Genomic DNA, 27407 nt, shown 5'->3' with positions numbered 1-27407 from the left:
GTCCAGCCCCACACCCAGGTAATGGATGAGAGATGTGTACAGAGATGGACCCAATGGATTAACAGAGATGCCAGCATGCTGGACTTCTGCGAATAAAACACTTTGCGGTTACATACATACATACATAAGTGTCATGGACCCTTACGCGAATGTTCTTAGCGTCACTCAGACAGACATGCTAGCAAGCTCACAGCACACCTGGGCAGGAAGTTCTCTTAGTTTTATTCCAGTGCAGGTGGTGATGGTGTCTCTCCCACCCCCTCCGGTTGCTATGGTCTGATGTCACAGTCTTTCTAGACAGGCTGGCTTTGAAGGAATCAGCACAAAGGACATGAAGGAAAATGGGAGGAGACCAGCCAAAACCTCTCTCAGGCCATCGGGTTAACAGAAATGCACCTGGGCCTTTGCAAAAACAAAAGGTTTGGAAGGTTAGCACATGTCGTATACATTTTACTAGGTAGGGAGATTTATGAGAAATTGGCTCTTGGAAGCCTAGATATCTTCAACTAGAAGAAATTTGGGGTTGAAGAGAGAAACCAGAGAGAAAACAGAAAACACTAGAGCTCAGGGGAAACAAACCTACTCTGGCTTTGTCCAGTATCTGAAAGGCAAATGCATAGGAGGAAGAAAGGGGGTGGATTAAGATTTTCTGAATAACTGGAGAGCCATAGCAGAGAGGCCCCAAAGGCCCATGCGGATGTTTCTGAGAAGCCACGGTGGGTGTGCTACCTCATTAAGAAGACAATTATTCCTCCCGGACCCTTTTGAATGGCTTAGCTTATCCTGGTCAGAGTCCGGGAATGGGGCTGGAACTTAGAGCAAAGCCCAGAAATCCCAAACTTTCCATATTCGAGTTGAAATCCCAAGCGATGCCAACACTTCTGTCTTCATTTCTGGTGTCACCGGGGACACAGGACACAGGTGCAGAGCTTCAGCAGCTCGAGCCCGCCTTACCAGCTGGAGGTCTGAGGGGTAGCTGGTCACTGCAGTGGGTGTACCCAGAAGGTGTCCCCATGCCTGTGGATCCCACATGTCTGACCAGAGTTTAGGCGGGCCTTTCCACCCAGCTTCCAGGCGGCTCTACAAGAACAGAAGAAAGATGACAGAAAATCAGACTAAGAGAACAAGTCCACAAAGACTTCCTGGCCTCTGACCAGGACAGAACCAAAGTTATTTCTAGCTTCCAACCCTAAACTGCCTGGGTGATATTTAGGTTCTGTTCTTATTGGTAGAGAGAAGATCATGCTTCCAATACAGTGAATATGTGTCCCACTGTTATATTGCTGGGTTCCAGCCCAGACATGTAGTTCTTTTATTTATTTTTTTTAACTTTTTTGGGGGGTTGGGGGAAAGCATTGAGACAGGATTTCTCTGTGTAGCCCTGGCTATCCTTGAACTCACTCTGTAGACAAGGCTGGATTCGAACTCAGAGATCTGCCTGCCTCTGCCTCCCGAGAGCTGGGGAGGCCAGCTTTGTTCTTAAAGATCTTTGTTTTTATATATAAGTACACTGTAACTGTCTTCAGACACACCAGAAGAGGGCATCGGATTCCCGTTACGGAAGGTTGTGAGCCACCATGTGGTTGCTGGGAATTGAACTCAGGACCTCTGGAAGAGCAGTCGGTGCTCTTAACCACTGAGCCATCTCTCCAGCCCTAAAGATCTTTGTTTTTAAAAGATTTAATTCATTTCTTGTTTCACAGACATGAGTGTTTTGCCTGTATGCATGTGCACCACCTACATGGCTGGTGCCTTCAGATTCTTGAAAAGAGGGTGTTGTGCCCCCTGGAGCTGGAGTTACAGATGCTTAGAAGCCACCATCTGTAATTCGGCTACAAACTGCTGAACCTTCCTAATCTCTGAGCCACATCCCCAAGTATGAGTCTCACTGTAGCCCAGGCTAGTCCTGAAAAAAAAATTATAGTGTAGCAAACTGGCCTTAAATTCATGATTACAGGCAGGCCTGAGCCACCAGACCAGCTAAACCTGGTGTTTCTTTCTCCGTTCTCTGCCCCCCACCCCATATTTATTTATTGTGGATGAGCATCCCTTCCTTGGAACTCATGATCAGAGAACACTTTTAGTGGAAAGGGGAAAAGTAAAGTTACTGTGTATAGGAGCAGCCAAGCATCAGGGAACACTGTGGAGAGCTGGAAAGAGCAGAGATTACAGTTTTACTGTTTGGGTTTTGTTGTTGTTTTTTGTTGTTGTTGTTGTTGTTGTTGTTTTTCTTTCTTTCTTTCTTTCTTTCTTTCTTTCTTTCTTTCTTTCTTTCTTTCTTATTTTTTTTTTTTTTTTTTTGGAGCTGGGGACCAAACCCAGGGCCTTGCGCTTGCTAGGCAAGTGCTCTACCATTGAGCTAAATCCCCAACCTTGTTGTTGTTTTATTTGCTTGTTTTTCCAAGACAGGATTTCCCCGTGTAGTCCAGGCTGTGATGGAACTTGCTCTGAAGACCAGGCTGGCCCGGACAGAGAGCCACCTGCCTCTGCCTCCAGAGAGCTGGGAGTTAAGGCATGAGTTGCCACTGCCTCCCACAGTTTTAAATAGGATGGGCACTGCTGAGTCGTAGATGGCCAGCTAGGCCGCGCTTGATGGAATTCAGGGACCAAGTGGAGCAAAGGTTCTAGGGTTGGAGTGCGTCTGTCTAAACCAAGAGTAACCTGACCTGGAGGCACAGGCCTGACAGCTTCAGCTGACACATATGGGTGGAAGACAGTTTAGGCTTAAGGTCCAGCGGCTGTTGTAGGCTCTGGTTATTGTTTTCCTTCCCTTTGCTGAATAACTAATGAGTTCACTGGAATTCATTTGAACTAATTAGAAAGCTTAGAGCCAAGAAGGAAGTTTGTTCAAAAGTCTTCTCTTATTTGGATATCTTAAAATCTTCTTAAGAAGGGCATGGTGGGGGGGTTGGGGATGTAGCTCAGTGGTAGAGCGCTTGCCTAGGAAGCACAAGGCCCTGGGTTCGGTCCCCAGCTCCAGAAAAAAAAAAAGAAAAGAAAAGAAAAAAAAAGAAGCACATGGTGGGCTGGAGAGACAAGGACTGCATAGTTAAGGGCTCACTGCTCTTGCAGAGGACCCAAGTTTGTTTCCCAACACCCACGGCAGGTAGATCACACAAAGGCCTATAACTCAAGCACCATGGGATCCAACACCTCTGGGTGGACACTTTCACTTGTATGTACATACCCACATGCAGTCACACACACACACACACACACACACACACACACACACACACACAAATATTGGCCAGGTAATGGTGGTACACACCTTTATTTCCAGCACTTGGAAAGCAGAGGCAGGCAAGTCTCTGGGTTCAAGGCCAGCCAGATGAGCTCCAGGACAGCACTACACGAAATGAGACAAACCAAAAAACAATTTTTAAAAGGTGAGCACTGGTTCATGGTAGCACTCCCAGCACTGGTGAGCCAGGATTGGAAGGACAATGCAGACCTGTGGCTAGTCTGGGTTGCAATCATGAGTCCTAGGCCAGCCTGGGCTACAAAGTAAGACATTATCTCAGGCTATCTTCTTACCAATCTATCTCCCTATCTTTTCCAAATCGGATTACTAAACTGGGCATAGTGGCACTTGTATTTAAACCCAGCACTGAGTATAGAGTTCAAGGTCAGCCTGACCTACATAGCAAGTTCCAGGCCAACCAACCAGGGTGTGAGATCCTGTCAAAAAAATTAAATGAATAAAGGTACTCCCAGAGCAGCAGAGCAGCTCAACACATAAAGATACTCGCTGCAAGCCTAATGACATGTCCCTGTCACTCACATGATAAAAAAAAGGAAAACACTCTTGTAATTGTCCTCTAATCTCCACACATGCATGTGACATGCGACCATATATACACACAAATACTTTACAACTTATTTTCTCCTGTCCAGCAGGCCAGAAAACACTGTTTGTCTAGGCCTCTGCCTTCTACTCCAGCTGGTCCAGAGAGCACCTTGAAACCAGGTCTCTTGCCCTGGCAGGATGAGAAACACTGCACATTCAGGCCTCCAACTCCAGCTCCTGTGGGTCCAAAGAGCATGGCTCCTCCAGGTGGCTGGCTTTGGACCAGAGGAAAGCAGCAAACACCAGGAGCTACCACACCTCTAGCCTTGGTGGTCCCAGAGATCACTGTGAAGCCAGAACTTCCAGCTGGCCCTGGGTCCCTGAAAGACTGGAACTTTGGCCCCAGTAATCTCAAAGGCCTGTGGGTGTGACCTTCGAGGTCTAGAGGGCAACTTAGAGACAATAACACAAGCAGACTGCATATAGATAATATTTTTAAAAAATTAGCCGGGTGTGGTGGTTGGAAGACAGCATAGTTTACACAGCTCTGAGTTCCAGGACAGCCAGGGCTACCTCTCTAGAGAGACCCCCATCTCAACAAACATCATCAACAACAACAGCAACAAATCATAAAAGCAAATAAACCAACAACAAACAAACAACAATAACACAAAAACAACCAGCAAACTAAACCAAGCCAAACAGAAGCCTTCCTAATCAACAACGAAAACAAGAGATCGTGAATGAATGAAGTGTCCAAGAAGTCTGGGATATACTCAAGAGGCCATGGTGTAGCCATGGTGGAGAAGAAGGAACAGAGATAAAATCTGATAGAATAGACAGATTATTGATCAAAATTATAGTAGAAAACTTCTCAAACACAGGGAAAGGAGTAGACACCCAAACACAACCGCCATGCAGAACTCTACATAGATTGACCAGAGAAGAAACCCTCCCAACATGTTATTGTCAGGTCTTCCAAACTAAAAATGAGAAAAATATATAGATACACTATAGATCAAATGGACCTAAAAAATAATACAGAATATTCTACCCAACAGACACAAACACACATTTTCTCAGTGATACATGGAACTCTCTCCAAAAGAGTTCATCTCATAGGACACAAATCAAGTCTCGATAAATATTTTAAAAATCGAGATAATTCCTTGAGTCTTTTCAGACCACACAGTGGAATAAAAGTAAGAATTGACAAAAGAAACTATAGAAACTACAAAACCAATAGGAGACAAAAGACTTAAAAACACAACAAAAAGAACAAACAACCTCACAACCAAAAGAGAGTGGGTCATCCAAGAAACCCAGAGAGGAAACCGGAAATTTCCTAGAGTCAAACAAAAATGAGAACATAACCTTTCAAAGCACCTGGGACCAGCTAAGGCAACCCTAAAAGGAAAGCTTAGAAGCCATGAGCACATTAAAAATCTTCAGCACTTTTCAAAGAAACAACCTAACAGTGCACCTCAAGGCTCCTGAAACAGCAAGCAGACAATCCTAAACCCAGTACATGACAAGAAATAACAAAGATTAGGGACAAAATGAATGAAATAGAGTCTGGTAGTGAATGCCTTTAATCTCAGCACTCAGGAGGCAGAGGCAGGAGGATCTCTGAGTTCCAGGTCAGTCTTGTCTACAGAAGAAGTTCCAGGACAGTCAGGACTGTTACATAGAGAAACCCTGTCTCCAAAAACAAACAAACAAAAACAGTACTCGAAATCAACCCAAGGATTAGTCCTTCAAAAAAGGTAATATGACTGACAAGCCCTTAGCCAATCTGACATAGAGAGAGACACCAACTAGTAATTTAGAGATCAGAAGGGAATCATTACCACAGGCTCAAATGAAAACTAGAGCATTATTAGCAAATACTGTGAAACTTATTCTCCAAAAAGCTGTAAAAACCTAGAAGAAACAGATGACTTTCTAAATGCATACGACCTACCGAGATTAAAGCTGAGGAGACATAAATAACTTTAACAGATCCATTACAAGCCATGAGATTGCAGTTGAAATCAAAATTCTCCCCTCAGGTCCTGACCAATTCCCCGCTGGATTCTATCAAACTTTCAAGGAAGATTTAATATCAATTCTTTTTTAACTTGCTCCACAAAATAGAAAGGAAGGAACAGTACTAAATTCATCCTATAAAGCTGATGTTATCCTGATACCAAAACCAGGTGGCCACTGCAGAAAGAAAGCTATTCAGGGGGTTGGGGATTTAGCTCAGTGGTAGAGCGCTTGCCTAGCAAGCGCAAGGCCCTGGGTTCGGTCCTCAGCTCCGAGAAAAAGAAAAAGAAAAAAAAAAAAAAAGCTATTTAGGTCACAAAATCCGTCAACAAAATACTTTCAACTAAATTCAGGAGAACATTAAGACGATCATGCATCATGGGCAAGCGGGCTTCACTGTGGAGATGCAAGGTTGGTTCAACATACATAAACCAGTAAGTGTGAAGTACATATAAACAAACTAATGGATAGAAAACACACACTCGTCTAGAGTGATGCTCAAAGCAGTTCAACATGCCTTTGTGATGCAAGTCCTGGAGCTGTTGGGAACAGTCAAAGGTCATACCATCAGACACAGAGCCTAGGAACGGCACTAGGGTGCCCTCACTCCTCTCTTATTGAGTATAGTGCTTAAAGTCTTAGCACCAACAATTTGACAAGAGAGACATAAAAGGCATAAAAACAGGAAAAGAAGAAGTAAAACTATTTTTATTTGCAGATGACATGATTCTATACTTAAAAGACTTTAAAGGACCCAATAGAATCTAGTAGAGAAATCTTATATTTAATAAACATAGTAAAGTTACAGGTTGAAAAAAATTACTATAAAGTAAATAACCTTCATATATACTAATAATGCACTCGTGGGACACGCCTCCAATTGCAGTAGGCCCCAAACCTGAGCACGACTATCACCATGTTAAAAGTACCACTCAGCACAGACAGTAAGTACTTCCTACCAAAATGACAAAAAAAAAAAAAAAAAAAAAAAAAAATTCCATCAAGATCACTGGTTCTGGGCTGGAGGAATGGCTCAGAGGTTAAGAGCACTGACTGCTCTTCCAGAGGTCCTGAGTTCAAGTCCCAGCAACCACATCGTGGCTCACAACCATCTGTAATGAGATCCGATGCCCTCTTCTGGTGTGTCTGAAGACAGCAATGTTGTATTCATATAAATAAAATAAATCTTAAAAAAAAAAAAAGATCACTGGTTCTCAGAAAGTCTCTGAATCTTTAAATCTCTGAAGTCTTGCTTTTTGTCTTTTGTAGCTAACTGTTCTTGCTAACGAGATGTATCAACCTAGAATGTAGTTTTGTGCTTAATGCTAACCATCATCTAATATAGTCTTTTTATTGTTTTTTTTGTTTTTGGTTTTTTGGTTTTTGGGTTTTTTTTGGTTCTTTTTTTCGGAGCTGGGGACCGAACCCAGGGCCTTGCGCTTCCTAGGTAAGCGCTCTACCACTGAGCTAAATCCCCAGCCCCCTTTTTATTGTTTTAAACCCATGTCTGAATAGTCTTCTCTGCTGGACACCCTGCAAAACACTTAGAGAAAGAAATGAGGAAATATATCCCACTAGTAATAGCTTTAAAAGAAAAAGAAAGTCGGAGAGATGGCTCAGCAGTTAAGAGCACTGACTGTTCTTCTAGACATCATGAGTTCAATCCCCAGCAATCTCACTCATGGCCATCTGTAATGGGATCAGATGCCCTCTTCTGGTGTGTCTGAAGGGAGCAACAGTGTATTCACATATTTTATTTATTTATTTGTTTGTTTGTTTATTTGTTTAAAGGTTGGGTGGTGGTGGTGTATGTCTGTAATCCCGGCACTTGGGAGGCAGAGGCAGGTGGATGTCTATGAGTTGGAGGTCAGATTAGTCTATGTGAAAATTTAGAGTATATAAAGGCAGGTTTACTGGGAAGCTGCTCTTGGTCAGGTAAGTTCACTGGCCCTAAGGACCAAGGCTAGGAACGTTGCCATGGGGAGAAAAATATAGAAGAGGGAGAAGAGAAAGAGAGAAAGCATCTGTCGAGAGAGAAGGGGAAAGAGGAAAAGAACAGAGAAGGAAGGGGCAAGAGATAAAAATGTCTGGATTATATAGGGACAAGCAACTAGGGGAAGGGCAGCCCAGTTCCTGGGCTAAAAAGTTCAGGATTTGGGGCAGGGTATGTCAGGTAGGGACTGAGGGATGCTGGGAGAACCTGGAGACCATGGCTGCTTTGGAATGCAAAATATGCACCTCAGCCTCTTGTCTCAGGTCTGAAACCTGACGCTACAGAGGGAGTTCCTAGACAGCCTGGGCTACAGAGAGAAACCCTGTCTCAAAAATAAAAACAAAACGAAAACGAAAACAAAAGAACCTAGGAACACACCTAAAGAGTGCTAAACCAAACATCCCGTGGGGTGTGGTTGAACATACCTTTAACCTCAAGAGGCTGGGAAAAAAAGAAAAAAGGCAGAGTTCTGTGAGTTTGAGGCTGGTCTGACCTCCATGGAAAGTTGCAGGACAGTCAGAGCTACATAATAGAGAAAGCCCGTTTCAAAAAAGACCTCCTCCCCCAAATGTCCAGACATTGAAAATGGAAGTCAAAAACCATAAGACAAGAACAAATCCTTCCATGCTCTTGGAATGGCAGAATTAATATTGTGAAGTTGGCTCTACTACAAAAATTAACCCACATACCTAGTGCACTATCCATCAATGTTGATGACGTCTTTCACAGATCTAGAGAAAACAATCCCATAATCCATATGGAACCACTGTTAAGACCTGGGTAACTGCTGCCTGTCTAGCCAGCCATGTTATGCTGTTACTGCTGTTACAAGGACACTTTCTCATGGTCGAGTGGACTGCACACTCTGTTATGTCCTATGCTTTGGGGTTCTTGGAAACCAATCACAATAGAGGGCAGTTAGAACTGCTTTGTAGAGTAAGCTACAAGAAGCTTGGACCCGAGCCAAACGCCAGGCAGCACTTCCTGCACCTATGCATGAGCTTTTATGGGTTTTGCCTTTATAAGCTGCCCCTGGGATGGACCCCAACATAAGAGGGACACATGCACCAATAGAAGAAGCCATTTGGGGGTTGGGGATTTAGCTCAGTGGTAGAGCGCTTGCCTAGCAAGCGCAAGGTCCTGGGTTCGGTCCCCAGCTCCGAAAAAAAAAAAAAAAAAGAAGCCATTTGGAGTAAAACTTCCATTTTTGAATAGGGGTCGAATAAAGTTTTAAGTTCCCAAGACCTCCCCCCAGGAATTGATATCACACTTGGCAGAAAGAGACATGTGCATGGGGAAGTGACATCCTGGTTGGCAAGTGTAGGGCATGGATGGTAGAATGTTCAACAAGGCAAGTGAAATCACCCCGCCAGAGTTGAATACTCCCAACCAGTGGGAACAGGATAAATGAATAACTAAGGCATGTTCCTAAGGAAGTCCCAGATCCCTAAACCCTGCCTGGTGGGATAACTTGACACAAATGTTCATGGACTCCAGGCTTCAAGGCTCTGTAAGGTTATGACTCAGAGTCCTGAGTTAGCTTCCAAGTCTGCATTGTGTCCCTGATTAATCAGACTTGGGGTGTGCGTTCAATGAACCAGCCTTGTTTGAGTGAGATTGGTATCTGAGTGGTTCGTGCAGCAATTCCCACACCTCGACAATCACAAAAACCATGAATAACCAAAGCAATCTTTGTTTGTTTGGTTTGGTTTGGTTTGTTTGTTAGTTCTAGCTGTCTTGGAAGTCACTCTGTAGACTAGGCTGGCCTCGAACTCACAGAGATCTACTGGTCTCTGCCTCCTGAGTGCTGGGACTAAAGGTGTGTGCCTCCACCACCCAGCTAGCCAAAGCAATCTCAAGGAATAAGAACACAATTGGAGGTATCACAACACTCCACCGTAGAGCTGGAGAGATAGAGATGTGATCCTGGCATAAGAAGCACACAGGTACACCAGTGGGGCAGGATGAAAGACCTGGAACTAAACCAGTAAAGTTATGGCCACCTAATTTTTTGGCAAAGGAGGCAAAAATATGGAGCAGAAAATGACAGCTTTTTCAACAAATGGTTCTGGCAAAACTGGATATCCACCTGCACAAGAGTGAAATTAGATTCATATTTTTCTCTTTGCACAAAAATCAATGCAATTTGAAACGAGTCAAAGACCTTAATTTAAAACCTGAAACACTGAAACTTCTGATGAAACCATAGGGAATATTTTTCAGACATTGGGTTAGGCAAGAACTTTCTAAAGAGAGCATCGAGAGCACAGGAACTAAGCCAAAGAGTCAACGGATGAGACAGACACCATGACATCAGAAAGTTTCTACACCACCACCACCATCTCTACCACCACCATCACCACCACCACCATCACCAATATCACCAGCACCACCACCACCACCATTACCACCACCACACCAACAACTATCTGCAAAGCAAACAGACAGCCTATAGGAGGAGAGAAAAATCTTTACTATCTTTGTGTCAGACAGGGGCTACTGAAATTAATGTTTTTCAAAAGAAACACACATTGCCACATAACTATTTTTAAATATCTTCAATTTCCTTAGTGTCAGGGAAATGCAAATTAAGACTACTTTATGATACCATCTCACCAAGTCAGAATGGCTCTTGTGAAGAAGTCGATTAAAGGCACACACCTTTGATCACAGCACTCTGGAGGCAGAGGCAGGCATATCCCTGAAAGTTCAAGGCCAGCCTGGTCTACAGAGCTAGTTGCAAGAGGGTGGGAGGGATGGGGAGAGAAATCTGACACCAAAGGAGATGGGAAAGAGACACTCCCTTGGTGGTGCTGTTGAAAGTGCAAGTTAATACACAATTATGAAAATCAATTTAGGGATTTCTCAAAAAACTAAAATCAGAACAGCTATATGATCCAGTTAATTCACACGTATGTATATGGCTTTTTGAGACAGTCTTTTTTTTTTTTTTTTTTCCGGAGCTGGGGACCGAACCCAGGGCCTTGCGCTTCCTAGGCAAGCACTCTACCACTGAGCTAAATCCCCAACCCCTGAGACAGTCTTACTATGTAGCCTTAGCTAGACTGAGACGAGGCTGCCTCAAACTCAAAGACATCTGCCTGTCTCTGCCCCATGAGTGCTGGCATCAAAGATAGGATCACTATGCCTGATTCTAGAAAATGTATCTTAAAAAGTTCTTTAAAATTGGACTTATAGCCAGACATGGTAACACAGAGCTGTAGGCCTCAACACTTAGGAGGCTGAGGCAGGAGGATTACCATGAGTTCTAGAACCAGCCCTTGGACTACATAGTGAGTCCCAAGTCAGCCTAGGCTGTAGAGTGAGACTATTCCAACAACGAGAAGAAACTTGAGATAAACCAGCCTGCAGAGAATGGGCACTAGTCCAGCCTGGGCTACCTATCCTCAGACAGACCTTGTCTCAGAGAAGAAATCAAGGGGCTCATGAAAACATTTGCTATACAGGCCTGGTGACTTGAATTCAACCCTTTGTGACCCACAGTGGGAGGAGAGAAGTTCTCATAAAAGTTTTCCTTTGACTTCATGAGTGCTATGACACAAGCACTCTCACATATCACATAACCACACACACACACACACACACACACACACACACACACACACACACCCATACATGCACACATACACACCTATACATGCATATACATACATATATACACACATACACACATATTGTCATGCACACACATTCACACAGATGTACAGATATACATACACACATACACACATACATATACCTGCACATATATACATGCATATGCACATATATAGGCATAAATACATATACAAATACAACATACACATACATATGCACATACACACATATACACATATACATTCACATACACACACAAGTTGATGATAATAAAAAGTCAAATAGAAGCAGACTCTTTGTAACTGTCTTGCTTTCCTTCTCTAATTTGTCCTTCCAGTGGCTTCTGTGGGTGTTTCTAAAACACTTGTCACACTCTTGCTTGAAATCCTTCTGTGGCTCCCTTTTGTCTCCTGCAGTAAATTTCCTTTCCAGCTGGTATTCACAGGCGTTAGTGGCCTGGCACCTTCTCTGTATTAGTGAGGAGTCTTATTTGTTTATGTAAACTAACTTCACATCTTTAAAAAAGGAAATCACATGAGGAGAGAAGTCTGTCCTGAGCTCAGGGACAGAGTGAGGGAGCACTGGAGGCTGAAGCTTCTTGTCTCCCTCAGTGTCCCTCCTGCCTGCTTTCCAGCCTGCAGACTTCTCGGCTCCAGTGGGGACAGGATTGTATAAGGAAATGAAGGTGCAGGCGCCCAAGACATGTGACAACCTCTGGCCCAACAAACTCTGTCTGAGAAAACTACTCATTTTATAGTCATGTCTTTGCAACTTAAGTTCCCCTAACTAGCAGAAAAGGATTTTTGCTGGGTATGGTATACACAACCTTAATCTACGTAAAAGCAGGCTGATCTCTGTGAGTTCAAGGCCAGCTTGGTCAGCATAGTGAGTTCTAGGCTGCATAGTGAGACCGTCTCAAATATCCAAAAATATACATAAAACAAATAATTTTGATGAAAATAAAACATGTTATGATTCATTAAAAATTTCTGGGGGGCTGGAAAGATGGCTCAGTGATTAAAAGCACTTGCTGCTCTTACAGAGAATCAGAGTTCGATTTCCAGCAACCATGTTGGATAGCTCACAACCCCCTGTAACTCATTTCAGGGACCTATATTCCCTCTTAAATACATACATACATACATACATACATACATACATACATACATACATACACACACATACACACATACACACATACATACATACGCACACATACATACATACACACACATACATACATACACATACATACACACATACACACACACACACACACACAAACATACATACATACATAATTTCTGGAGCTGGGCATGCCTTTAAGCCTACCACTTGGGAGGCAAAGGCAGGCAGATCTCTGTGAGTTAGAGGCCAGCCTAGTCTACAGAGTGAGTCCCAAGACAGCCAGAGGTCCATAAGGAGAGCCTGTCACAATAAAACAAAATGAACACATACATGCACTAATATGTGGACAGAGAAGTACTCAGCTGCTGATGCCTACCACGCAGGCAGAAGCCCTGGGTTTGATCCTTGGCAGAGCACCTGGGCATGGTGCACACTGTAATCCCAGTGCCAGATGTAGAGGGAGGAGCAGAAGTTTAAGGTGCGGTCTGTGAGGTTGGTTTTACAACACATTTTAGACCAGTCTGGGCAACATTGGACCTTGTCCCATCGTGGACATGCAGGCCTGAAACTCTGGGTACTCAGAGGGCTAAGGCAAGGAATGACAAGGTCTGTGCCTACCTGAGCTACAGAACAAGTTCAAGGTTAGCCTGGCAACTCAGTGTAACTCTGTCTTGAAAGAGAATAAATTAATTAAAAAACAACAACCAAACAACAACAACAAAGTGAGCTAGGGATAGAGATCAAAATGGTAAGGGGTATTTGACCAGGGCACCAGGTTCAATTCCCAGTCCTGACCCCCCAAAAAGGGCAGAATTTCAAGTTAGGCATGGTGGGTTACATTTGTATACCCCACACTTAAGAGGTTAAAGTAGGGGGCTGTAGACAGGGTGGGACATAAAAGGCCTTTCAGGCACACTATAACAGAAATGTGCCAAGGGCACACATTGACTAAAATACACTGTGGGAAAGCAGCAGACAGCCAGTCCTGGTAACTCAGGCCTACAATCCCCGATACTCAGGATATGTGACTCCTAGGTAGGCTAGTCTGTGCTATAGAATGAGATCAAGGCCAGACTTGGCAACTTAGTAAACCACTGACACCACAAGTAACCAGGGGGAGGGTGGTCCTCTCCTGGAGCGATGGCTGGAGTTAAGCTGGATTCTGTTCTCCAGTGGCCACATGGTGGCTTACTACTAACCCTGACTTTATTTCCAGAGATCTAATGCTTTCTTCGACTCCCTGCAGGCACCAGGCATCTATGTGGCATACATACATACATACATACATACATACATACATACATACATACAGGTAAAACACCCATGAAGATAAAAATAGTTTTTAAATGTAAAAAGAATGGTAGAGCATTTACCAACTATGTAGGAAGTCCTGGGTTCCGTTCCAAGTACCATAGGGGAGGGAAGAGAGGAGAGGGGAGAAGGAAAAGAAAGGGCAGTGGTGAGCTCCTAGGAAGCTTGCCCCATCAAGAGGAGTGACATTCTATAGCAGTTGAGGAGAAATTGCTTGTTCTTAGCTCCAGAGCCTTCCATGGGGGGTCCATGTGTGGGCGGACAGCTCATGATCGCCTGGGTATTAAGTCTTATAGAGTAAGTAAGCTATTGCTTTGAAACTGACCAGACATGCAAGGCTCTGGACTGTTGGGGGTTAAGATCAAGATGTGTATGTACGACATCATGGACCTCCAAGGCTCCAAATGATCATGGTCTACTTGGGTTTTTGTTTGTTTATTCTTGGTTTCCTTGTTGTTGTTGTTTAAAGATTTGTTTATTTATTTTATGTATATAAGTAGACTACCGCTGACACACCAGAAGGGGGCATCGGATCCTATTCCACATGGTTATGAGCCACCATGTAACTGCCAGGAATTAAACTCAGGACCTCTGGAAGAGTAGTCAGTGCTCTTAACCTCTGAGGCATCTCTGTAGCACCTTGCTTCTGGGGGTTTGTTTGTTTGTTTGTTTGTTTGTTTTAAAAAAAGACAGGTTCTCATGCAGCCTGGGATATCCTTTCTGTACGGAAACACAAGGATCAGGAGTTTTTCGTTGGCTACTCAAGGCCAATTTGCCTTATGTGACAGCTTGTCTCAAAAAAACAACCCCGAAACCCCAGTGCTAAACTTGTTATGTAGCTAAGAATTGCTTTGAACCAGTGACCCTCCTGTCTCTAGACCTCCCAGGTACCGGGATGATGTGTGCACACCATCACACCTGGTTTGTGGCCTGATTGTTAAAATCTGAGATTTTGCTTTGATTTTTGGCCTTTTGTCTCTACAGACTGCTCTGAGTTCCAGGCCAGCCTGAGTGGCATATTAAGAGGTACTGTGCCCGCCGCCCTTACCTCAACACTTGCATTTAATCCCCAGCAACAAACACAGTTTTCTCATGATTGCCTAGCATTTCTTGTCTAGTTAACGATATGTACTGATCGATAGCTTTGTTTCTCAGCTAATTCTTCAGAGGCCTAAGAGGAGTGCTAACTATTTTGATAAGAACAAAATGGAGGAAGCTGGGTGCAGTAGTACCTTTGGTCCTGGCACTCAGCAGGCAGAGATAAGTGGATCTCTGTGAGTTCGAGGCCAGCATGGTCTCAAAAGTAAATAAGATGTTAAACAAAACAAAACAAAACAAAACAAAACAAAACACACACACATAACCCTCTACTTTCCAGCAAAAGAAAGAAAAAAATCTACCAATTCTTACACTCTGGTAGTCTTCCAAGCTTGAACAACTATCCCCTCAAGTACTGTACCTAGAGTAAGTAATTAAATCTATTAGGAGCCCACAAATACTCATCTCTTTTCTTGATGAGAATTGTGTAGTAACCTGTAACTTTAATATTTTCTTTTTTTTTTTTTTTTTGTTCTTTTTTTCAGAGCTGGGGACTGAACCCAGGGCCTTGCGCTTCCTAGGCAAGCGCTCTACCACTGAGCTAAATCCCCAACCCCTTTAATATTTTCTAAACCTACTTCCAATGATGGATCTTAAATGCTTTAACTTCCTTTCTAGCCTATCACCCACCAGAGGCAGTGGGAAAGAAAGGATATGGGGAAGTGGTCCTGCTTATGAAGACTCTTTGGAGCAACTCCCATCTGTGTTGTTTGGAAATTGGAAGTCCGGTTCATAGGTCAGCCGTGGTACCTTGATACATTCACAAACACTTCATGGATACACCAGCAGTCCAGTTCAGTAGAGTCAGGATAGCCAACACCAATCAGCAGTGGTGGCACTACCAAGCAGAGACAGCCGGAAGCCTTGGCACGAGTCAGCATGAGTGACCAGGAGGGATGCCAGAAGAAGTTCTCTGCTGTTCCTCTCTCAGGGAAGCAAAGATCAGCAAAGACTGGAGACCAACAAGCATTGCACAGCTAGCTGTGTCAGCAAATCAAGCTTAGGCCTCCACACCCCCCACCCTACTGTCTGTTGAGTCCTTTTTATACTCTGTCCAAACATCACTTGTACTCCATGGGTCTTGCCTCAGCATGTGCATCTGGCTCAGCCGACCTCACTCTGGCAATCAGCCCGAGTCTACAAAAGTGGCAAGAAACTGCAGCACACCACCAGAAGTTTTTTGGTACGTTTCTCTGTATAGAGTACCTACAAATGCAGCTCAACTATGAAATGTAAGGTGGACCAATACATGTGTGTTGTTAGGAAAAAAATCCTTCATCACGTGTCCTTACACATGCTTGCTTTAGCAGAACATCCTCTTTCTTGTGTCTGCTTCAGCTAAACATTCCTTCATGAGTCCGCCTTAGCCTTTCACCTGCATCTACTTCAGGTGAAAATAATTCTTCACATCAGCCCCAGCAAAACACTATCCAACAAGACTGACTTTCCAAAGAACCCTTAAAGTTTCCACTCAGGAACCAGACTGATGGTGTAGGTCTGTAAGTCCAGCTGTTCAGATGGAGGAGGCAGGTGGATCAGAGGTTTAAGGTCTGACTGAGTTCCAGTATACCTTCATGCCAACCTGGGCAACTTTGGGAGATTAGGACTCAAAATAAAATGTTAAGAGGCCTATGTCCAGAGGTGGGGCAATGAGCAGGATGTAAAGTGAATAAATAAAAATTAAATTAAATAATAAAAAAGCCAATTCCTACAGATATGGCTCAGTGTCAGAGAGGAGAGGGAGAGAGAGAGGAGGAGGAGGAAGAGGAGGAAGAGGAGGTGGAAAAGGAGGAGGAGGAGGAGGAAGAGGAGGTGGAAAAGGAGGAGGAGGAGGAAGAGGAGGAGGAAGAGGAGAGAGAGAGAGAGAGAGAGAGAGAGAGAGAGAGAGAGAGAGAATGAATTTGCATTTGTTTAGCAGACTGAAAACCCTGGGTTAGGTCAACAGTAGTGTTTAAACAAACAGGGGCTTGAGAGATGGCTCAGTGGCACACTACTTTTCTGGGGGACTTGAGTTTGGTTCCCAGCACCCATTTAGACACCTCAAAACTGCCTGCAATTCCAGCTCCACCTCTTCTGGCCACAGTAGGCACCTGCACCCTCCCCCCGCCTTCCCCCCTCACACGCGCGTGCGCGCGCACACACACACACACACGCACCAAAGAAAATAAATTAAACAACCACAAACAATCACATTATGTATTTATCAGGTCTGGTAATCTCGTCTTTCAGGACTCATTCTATATATAAATATATTATTTATTTTATTTAAATTCTGTATATATTAGGAAGGTGATGTGTGCATATGAGTACAGGTTCCCTTAGGGGCATCAAAGTCTCCTGAAGTTGGAGTCGTAGAGGATTGCGAGTCACCTTGTGGGTTCTGGGAACCCAGGTCTGAGCCCTCTCTTCAACTCTGACAGCTAGGATTTCTCCTGTCTAAAGGCAATAATACTGCCTTCCTTATAAATGGTTTTCCCCTAAAAGGAAAACAGAACTTAGGCAATGAGTTCTGGTTTTGCCCAGTTTTCTGGAATCATTCTTTCTTTTTAAAACAACAACACCAACAAAACAAATAACAACACCAACAAACCCCCCAGGTTTTTACAATGTAGCTCTGACTGGCCTAGAATGTGATATGTAGACCAGGCTTACCTTGGACTCGCAAGTTCCAATTGCCTCTGTCTCTAGCATGCTGAAATTAAAGGCTCGATTCATCATGCTTGGCTTGAAATATTTTTAAATTAAATTAAATTGTATTCTGGATGCTAAGGACTGGACCTGTGACTTTGCACATGTTAGGCAATTGCCCTTCTGCTGACCTGTACTGCTGCCTCTCCAGGAATATTTCCACTGTTTGTGTTTGCTTTCTGTGCAGGAGATGGAACCTAGGGCTGCGTGTGGGCCGGGTGGGCTCTGCTACTGAGGTGCAAGCCCTACCTGCCTTCTGCTGACTTTAAAGTAAGTCCTGGAAGGCTGAGGATATAGTTCAGTTGCTAGAGGGCTGAGCTTGATTGAAAGACTTGATAAAAGCTAGGAAGAGCAAACTGTAATCCCACTACTCAGAATGTAAAATCAAAAGGATCCACAAGTTCAAAGCCATCCTCAGCTACATATCAAGTTCAAGGCTAGCCTGGGCGGCAGGGGCGACAGGAAACTTTGTCTCAAAAACAAAACTAAAACTGTTTACCCCTAGGAAGGGCACAAAAGTATAATCCAAGAACAGTTTCATGTTTTTGAAGAAGCCAAGGTCACAAAACACTTGTCTCATTTTCTTGGAATTTTCTCACAAGCACACAGAAATCTCCTCACATAACTCCATTTTTGGACCTTGTTCCAACACTAAACCCACCGAATTTAGGAGGAGGGGATGGGGGAGGTTAATCCTGAGCGAGTGTTGCTGTGATAACATATCCTGTCAAGAGCAACTCAAAAGAAAAAAGTTTATGGTAACTCCCTGATCAAGAGGTTCATCACTACAGGAAATTCAAGTCAGAGGGGCACACGGCATCCACAGAATGAATGCTCCTCCTCGGCTAGATTTTCCTCTTTATTTTAGTTCAGGACCCAGCCCAGGAAACTGTACTGCTTTCTTTTAGTCCCCCTCCCCCATCTAGGGACCTACTCAACAACATTTCTCACAGGCGTGCTCTGGACCTAATTACTCCTTCCAGGCCTGCCTGAAGGCTTATCTCCTAGGTGACTTGGGTGACTCCAGGTCCTGTGAGGCTGACCACATTAACTCTACCATGTGTGAAGCTCCAGGTTTGATCGGTCCAGCACTGGGGAGGTGGAGGAAGGGGTCAGGAATTCCAGGACTGCTTTGGCTACATGAACAAGGCTTGGCCACGCAGACTTGCTTCAGCTACCTGTCTTTAAAACTAGTCAGTGAGATGGCTCAGCGGGAAAAGATGCTTGCTACACAAATGTGCTAACCTGAGTTCAATCCCTAGGACCTATGAGAGAGGGTAAGGAGAGAACTAAGTCTGTAAGGTTGGCTTTGTGACTTTCACACAAGTGCACACCCTTTGGCATCTGTAATAGTAATAGTAATAAGTAACACGCAATAGTAATAGTAATAATAGCAATAGTAATAAGTAATAGTAATAATAATAATAGTAATAGTAATAACAGTGATAGTAGTATTAATAATAAGTAATAGTTATAGTAATAATACTAATAGTAATAATAGTAATAAGTAACAGTAATAATAGTAATAGTAGTATTAGTAGTAAGTAATAGTAATAGTAGTATAATAGTAATAATGATAAGTAATAGTAATAATAGTAATAGTAGTATTAGTAATAAGTAATAGTAATAATAATAGTGTTGGTAATAAGTAATAGTAATAATAGTAATAGTAGTATTAGTAATAGTATTAGTACTAAGTAATAATAGTAATAGTAGTGTTAGTAATAAGTACTAGTAATAATAGTAATAGTAATAAGTAATGGTAATAGTAGTAATAGTAATAGTAATCATAATAATAATAGGTCTACTTTCACACTTCTTCTATACAAATCTGGTCAGGTTGGTTTTTCATTTCTTCTGTGCTCATGTCATTAAGTCAAAACTCCTTTGTCTACTAGGCATGGTGATGGACTGCCATAATCCCCACACTAGGAAACAGAAGCCAAAGCAGAAGGATTGCTGGGAATTCCAGACCAGCCAGGGCTATACAGTGAAACCTTGTCTCAAAAAAACAAACACAAAACCAAAGGATCAAACACACCCTCCGTCATAGGACCTAGGAAAAACATACAGTCAAAACCAAACACACCAAAATGGAATAAAGAAAATCCTACCGTCTTCCCCTCCCACATCTACCCAGCGCAGAATGTCACCTTCAGAAAGGCCCTCTCTGCCTGCCCCTGAACACAGCACACTGCTCACTAACTGCTCTGAGTTGCTGTGGCCCTTCCCTTCCTAGATTATAAGCAGTCTGGCCCTCATCCCTGCCTCTTTCTTAGACAGCAGGCTCCCCCACTCCTGGAACTGGACTCCATTTATCACCACGATCCAGAGTATGACACTAAGCATCGAACTCTCCGTAAATGTTGAACTGAATTGAACCTAGGCACTTGTATTTTCTGCAATTATTCCCTAAGTTCTTATAAAAGTTAATTTGGAAAATGTCAGCCTGTCTCAGCTGTCCTCCTGTGAGAGAAGGAAAAGGGCATTTGTGTATGCAGGGACTGAGAAAAAGCACATCCTTGGGGGCTGGGGACAGCGACTGCTGTGGAAATACAAGTGAGAGGTCACACAGGGAGGAAAAAGGCAACAGGAAAAGCTAGATTAAATGACAGCTGGTCAGCCAGGCGGGCCGGCAGGAACTTGTAACACAGAGCGTTTAAGAGGTGGAGCCGGGAGGGTGAGAAAGTCAAGGCCAAACTTGGATATATAAGATCCCACTTAAAAAACAAAACAACAAAACCAAAACAAAAAACCCAAAGCCAGTTGGTGAGATGACTCCGTGGGTAAAATATTCGACATACCACCTGAGTTTAATCCCTAGAACCCACGCAGCTGAAAGAACAGATCTCTCAAGTTGTCTTCTGGTCTCCATACCGTGTTCTGGAACCGGCATACATATGTAGACACAGAACAAATAAGCTAGCAACTTGGGGTTTTGTTTGTTTTTGTTTCTGAGACAGGGTTTCAGGGTTTCTCTGTGTAACCTTAGCTCTCCTGGGACTTTTTCTGTAGACTAGGCTAACCTAGAACACACAGAGATCTACCTGCCACTGCTTTGTGAGTGCTGTGTTTAAAGGTGTGAGCCTCCATCGCCCAGTGTGTGTGTTTGTATGTATGTATGTAGTATGTATGTATGTATGTATGTATGTATGTATTTATGTATGTATGTATGTATGTATTTATAACTGAGAAAAAAAGATGGCGGGTCATTGTTGCTTATAATTTCCTTCTTATGTTTTGTATTTGCTCAAATCTAGAGGAAACTAGGATTTTTCTTGATGGGGGACTTTTAGCTCCACGCTCCATCTGCTCTGCCTTGGGTCCTTTGTGTATCTGTGTAGTGGGTGGAGATCAGCTCCCTGACTGACTGAATAGGACCTATGTCCTGTGGAATCAGGAGAATCAAGAGAAGAGGGTTGGTGAACGGTCGCCAATTACCTCATGTTTCTGAAAACAGAAGGGCTTCTATGTAGGAGGCAGACAAACGCAGTAGAACATCTTTTTGAGGGGTGAGGCTGGGTGACATGGAGACAAGGTCTCATGTAGCCCAGGCTGGCTCAAACTCATTATGCAGCTGTGATGTTGATTTTGATCGCCCACTTGACACAATGCGGAATCACTTGAGAATAGACTCCATGAAGCACTGTCAGATCAGGTTGGCCTTGGGCCTGTCTGTGGAGGACTGTGTTGGTTACATTAATTGAGATGCCACTGTGGGTGGCACCATTCCCTAGGTAGGGTATTCTGAGCCATGTAAAAGTGGAGCAACTGAGTTGAGCATTGGCAAGCATACACACATTCATTCTGTCTGCCCTTGACTATGGTGTGATGTGACCAGCTGTTTCAGTTCCCACCATTTTGGCTCCCTCACAATGATAAACCATAATGTGCATTTAAGCCCCCAAAGGTCCCCAAAACCCCAAAACCAAAAAACCAAAATAAAACTCTTTTTTGGGGGCTGGTGAGTTGGCTCAGAGGTTAAGAGCACTGGCTGCTCTTCCAGAGGTCCTGAGTTCAATTCCCAGCAACCACATGGTGGCTCACAACTATCTGTAAGGGAGATCTGATACCCTCTTCAGGTAGGCAACAGAGCACTCATACATTAAATAATTTGGAAAAAAAAACCCAAAAAAAAAAAAAACAAAAAACAAAAAACAAAAACAAAACAAAAAAAAAAAAAAACCCCTGTTTTCCCCTTATGTTGCAGACACCAGGGTACTTTATCACAGAAAAGTGAAACAAAACTAAAACAACAGCCAAGCGTGGCCTTGAAACCATAATTTTCCTTTTTTCTATTCGTCATCATCATAATTATTATTATTAACAACAACCTCCCTAGGTAGCTCTGACTAGCCTAGAACTCACAAAGTTGACTTGCCTCTGCTCCTGAAGGGCTGGGATTGTAGGTGTGCCCCACCACTGCCCAGCTCAGAATATCTCTGAAAAAGGAGATGGAGGTCCCTGAGCAAGGAAAACACAGCCAGGGACATGACGTCAGCTTGGCTTTGTCCTGGTGTCTCCCGGTCTCATTCTCAACCAGTTTTCAATCTTTACCTCAGCCTCCGACAAGCCCACGGTTCTGCTCTGAAGCGTCCTTGACCAGGGGTCCCGCCGAGTCTTCCCCTCTAATCTGGATGGTGTTTACTAGGTCCTCAACCTTGAAGTCGTTTGTGGTGTTGTCTGCCTTCTGAAGAAAAATGGATTTTTGCCTCAGTTCCTCATTCCTGTTTAAATATTTAGTTTAATCAACACAGACCCAAGTGCCTTTCCATTTCTCTGGGTGCCTGGGAGCCACGCTGACATCGGAGTCATAAATAATGCATCCGATCGCAGCAACACGCCTCTGGCTGGGGGGGGGGTTCCTCCATTCCTCAAGTCTCAGGGCCTGCCGTGTCCTTCGGATGCTTCTGGGAACTGGGGTGCTACAACGGAGAAGCTCCAAAGGGTTGGGCTTCAAGGCTGCTGCTACAAGGAGTCAAGGAGGCTATAGCCCAGGTCTGAGGGGCCTTCAGAAGTGCGAGGCAGGTCAGGTGGTATTGGCAGAAGTAGATGCACACGCCACGGCTACGGGGTGTTCAGACCTGGAGGGAGTTCTGAGCGTCACTTAGACAAGGCCCAAGTTAGGTTCTGTGTGAATGCCAGGGCACAGGGAAAGAAAAGCAGACTGGTATGGGGGTCAGCCAAGTTTAAGGACAAGAGAAGCCATGAAATGCTGTAACCTTCTCCTCAAGAACTCTAACATAGCCTCCAACCTCCATTCTAAGGGCACTATTGAGGTTTCCTGGCATTGTCTGTCCCCTCCTACAGAAAAGAACCAATAGTGGTTTGGTTCGGTTTTGACTGGACAGGTTTTGGTTGAGTATCCTTAGTCAAAACCCCCAAAAGGTCAAAGCGCCTCCAGGTGAACTCCTTCCTTCGGAGCGTGGCCTCTGACTCTCCTCTTAGTCGTCACTAATGATCTGCTCCTGGTCTGGCTGGGTAACAGCAGTGTCTTGGAGGCAGCTCTTTAATACACTTTTTATTTCCCCCAAAACTTTGCAGAGATAAAAGGAGACAAAAACAATGATTTATTTATCCAGACCTTCAAAGTTTAGCTTTGAGCTCTCAACATTTTTAAGTTCCTTTTTCAAATCAAGAGAACAAATAAACCGGCCTCTTTCTCTACAGAAAGGGCCGCCACTATCAACCTACAGATAAAGATAAAAGGAGCAGATGAAAGGGACACCTTCTAGTCTCTGTCCTTCTGTCTGACTGGACGATTATCGAGAGTCCTCCTCCCTGTCCTTGGAGTCAAGGCTAAAACCTACCACTTATTTCCAGCTTCCTGGTACCAGAGTTAAAAACAAAAGAAGTTCCTGGGAGTTGGGCGAGGTGACGGAAGCCCATAATCCCATGGCAAGGCTGGCTGGGATATACTTGAGGCTGGGTTAGACAATTTAGCTTGTTTTGTTTTGTTTTGTTTGCTTGTTTGTTTGTTTGTTAAGACAGGGTTTCTCTGTGTAGTCCTGGCTGTCTCAGAAATCACTCTGTAGACCCAAATGGCCTGGAACTCATAGAGATCCCCCCTGCACCTCCACCCCCACCCCTGGGTGCTAGGATTAAAGGTGTGCGCCACCACCACCTGGCAGCTCTTTTGTTTTTTGAGGCAAGGTCTTCCTATGTAACTTTGACTGGCCTAGAACTTGAAACGGAGATCAGTGGAGATCAGGTTGGTCTCAAACTCAGAGAATCGCCTGCCTCTGGGACTAGGACCAAGGAAATTCTACACTACACCTATTTTATGTGGCTGTGTTTTAAACTAAATTAAGAGAAGAGGATAGGGAGAGGAAGAAGAAGGGGAGGAGGAGGAGGGATAGGGATATAACTCAGCAGTTGAGCTCTAACCTAGAATACATGAGACCCTGGGTTTGATCTCTATCTCTGGACTTCTCCAAAATGTGTGTGTGTACACATATATAGCCTATGTTTAAGAAGACGGACAGATGGACACACACACAAATATTTATTCATTCACAGTGCTAGCTACCATTCTACTCCCAGCTTTCCCTCTTTCCTTTTGGACTAAGTTAGTCTCTTTGCTCATTTCCCTGTTTCTGCAAGTGATGCTTTCACAATGGCTAGCCCAGGAGTTAGGAGTGCTTTCTGTTCCTGTAAAGGTCCAAGGTTTGGTTCCCAGCACCCACAGATCAGGCAGTTCAATTCGAGTGACTTACATGGTGTAAAATCAACTCCTGCAAGTTGTCTCCCCCCACCCCCACCCCCGATTTCCACATGTGGACCATGGCCACATACTCCTGCACACACATTAATAAATGTGACTTTAAGAAACATATATATATATATATATATATATATATATATATATATATATATATATATGTTTTGAACTTGAGGTGAGGCTGAGTAAGACTTAAAGTTCGCAGGGGCTGTAGCGGTAAAGCGGGGTTTAAGAGAGCTTGCTATTCTTGTAAAGCGTTTGAGTTCATGTCCCAACACCCGTGTCAGTTGGCTCACAACAGCCTGTAATCTGTCTCCAAGGGATCTGATGCCCTCTTCAGCTCTCCCCTAGCATGCATACACATGTGGCACACACACACACACACACACACACACACACACACACACACCAATAAATTGTCCTAAGTCTAGATCGCCATCATTCCGCGTTTAAACTTCCTAAGTGGTATGTGTGGTAGCACACACCTTAGTCCCAGAATTCAGTTTTAGCTCAGCCTGATCTGCATAGCAAGTACTAGGACAGCCAGGGCTACACACCGAGACCCTGTCTCAAAAGCAACAAAAACTGCAGAAATCCTTTTAACCACATCCCATTGTACTGAGAGTAAAAGCCAAGCCTTTCTTTTTTTTTTTTTTTTTTTTTTCCGGAGCTGGGGACCGAACCCAGGGCCTTGCGGTTCCTAGGTAAGCGCTCTACCACTGAGCTAAATCCCCAGCCCCCTAAGCCAAGCCTTTCTGAAGCCACCACGCTGTGTGTGACCTAGACCTCTTCCACTTTACCTACCCACACAGGCCTAGCAGCTTTGAGGTGTCTTACAGGCGTGTCTCAGTGCCCAAGACTCTCACTGAGGTCTCTGCTTACTTCTTACTTCTCAGAGGCCTTTTCTAATCCTGATTTTAATCTCTGCAGCATTTACCATTATCATATGCATCACGTGTATTTACCTATTTGTATATTTAGTGTTTGTTTCTCCCACTAAAATACAAGGCCAGGAGACTAGTACTTGGTTCAGCTTGGTCTCCTGTGTATCTACAATGCTTCTCTCTGCACTCTATGGGTATTTGTTGGTATTTGGTTAATGAAAATGGCTTCTTTTTTCTTTTCTTTTCCTGGGCATAGTGGTATGTACCAGTAATTCTGCACTTAGGAGGGAGAGGGCAGCTCAGTTTACACAGCAGGTTCCGGGTCATTTAGGATCCCCCAACATAAATAAATGGAGGCTGGGGAGGTGGCTTGCTCTTCACATAAGCATGAGGACCTCAGTTAAGATCCCCAGAACCCACGCAAAACCTGGGCACGTTGGTCCTGTTCCTGTAACCCCAATTCAGGGCAAGAGCAACGGGAGGGCAGTCAGACTCAGATCCCGGAGCTGGCTGATCCTCTGAGTCACTGAGCTCCAGATTCAGTGGGAATCCTATCTCAACAGTGGAACACAGCTGAGGAAGACCTCGACCCAAATGTGGGGAGCATTTCATGTAGCCTAGGCTTGCCCCAAACTCTCAGTGTAGCCAAAGCCAGCCTTGAACTCATATTCTTTTTTTTTTTTTTAAAGATTTATTTATTTCATGTATGTGGGTACATTGTCACTGTCTTCAGACACCAGAAGAGGGCATCAGATCCCCATGACAGATGGTTGTGAGCCACCATGTGGTTGCTGGGAATTGAACTCAGTACCTCTGGAAGAGCACTCGGTGCTCTTAACCACTGAGCCATCTCTCCAGCCCAAAATAAATCTTTTTTTTTGTTGTTGTTGTTCTTTTTTTCGGAGCTGGGGACTGAACCCAGGATCTTGCGCTTCCTAGGTAAGCGCTCTACCACTGAGCTAAATCCCCAGCCCCCTGAACTCATATTCTTAAACCTCTGACTCCTGTATGCTGCAGTTAGTGAGAAGGGCTTTCTAGACTCCCAGCCTGGTTTTCTCTTTTTCTTTTTGTGGTACTGAAGAAAGAACGCAGGGCCTTGAAAAGGGCAGGTAAATGTAGCACGTCCCGTTTCTGCCATTTTTTTTTTGGGGGGGGCCCTTTTGTGTCTGTAGGCTCCAACCACGCCCTCTCCCTCTATAGGACCTTCTCTTCAGTGCTGTCTCTTCATCTATGTCTTGATATTTGTTTTTGGATTTAAGGCCTACTCTAATCCAAGATGAGCTCATTTTGATAACTTAACTTAATTACACCACTAAACGGTCTTTTCCCAAAGAAGGTCATAGTCATGGTCTCCAGGGAGATGGTCATTTGTGCTCTTCCTCCGTGGATGGGCGCCTTTCACCCACTACACCGTCTGAGGAAGGATGAGCTGTGGGAGCATGGGGAACCAGACTGCCTGTCTCTTTTAGGCTTTGGTCCCTTCCCTTTCCTGTTCTTTTCCCTTGTCTACCACAGGGGCTACAAGAACGAAGGATCAAGGCAGGACTCTATCAGGGCATGCTCCGTACTTGCTTCTGACCACAGTGAGAGAGGGGGCAACCTTGGGCACTCTGCCCTGGGCAGTGACTTGTGTGACTGCTCATGCCCTACCTGTTTGCACATTTGGACCTTGATTTCTGTGAGCAGAAACCAACCTGTTAAACCTGTTTCTGCTCTTGGGAGCTGCTTCTTCCCCTGGGGCCAGGGCTTGGCTTAGTTCTAAGACCAGACAGGCTGGGTCGTGGGCTGATGGTGACAGGGAAGACGAGGATTCCAGGCCTGTTCACACCACTCTTCCTTAAAGAGGAATGCTCTACCTAGGCACTTCCAAAGGCAGATGGGACCAACACGGACAGCACCGAGCCTGGTCTTGTCTCAGCTCCTGTAACCTACCTGTACTCAGAGACCCACCTACCTGTCGCCAACCAGTTGCACAAAGTCTTGTGGTTTTCCTTTTGTTTCAATCTTCCTGAAGCCCCCAGATCTTACTGCTCCTTCCTTGATGAACTCCATCCACTTCTCTCTCGGGCTATTGCCCCAGGCCAGAAAAGCTCTCCCTTTGACCTATCCCATGCCTGCTCCTGTTTTCCTATCTGAACTCCGTCTTCT

The 27407-nt window shown here is 44.2% G+C and overlaps 1 long non-coding RNA gene across 1 annotated transcript; it reads right to left on the bottom strand.

The window, feature by feature from the left end:
- Positions 1-200: 200 nt before the first annotated feature.
- Positions 201-27406, bottom strand: LOC134479096 (uncharacterized). Its single transcript, XR_015622726.1, has 3 exons — positions 27214-27406; positions 22212-22344; positions 201-1080 (listed from the first exon to the last, which is right to left on the bottom strand). It is a non-coding gene; the product is annotated as an uncharacterized LOC134479096 (long non-coding RNA).
- Position 27407: the final 1 nt, after the last annotated feature.

Source organism: Rattus norvegicus, chromosome 6 (assembly GCF_021556685.1).
Source record: "Rattus norvegicus strain SHRSP/BbbUtx chromosome 6, alternate assembly SHRSP_T2T, whole genome shotgun sequence".
In the NCBI taxonomy this organism is placed as follows: domain Eukaryota; kingdom Metazoa; phylum Chordata; class Mammalia; order Rodentia; family Muridae; genus Rattus; species Rattus norvegicus.
The sequence above is the reverse complement of the archived record's forward strand: the minus strand, read 5'-3'. Positions and strand labels throughout refer to the sequence as shown.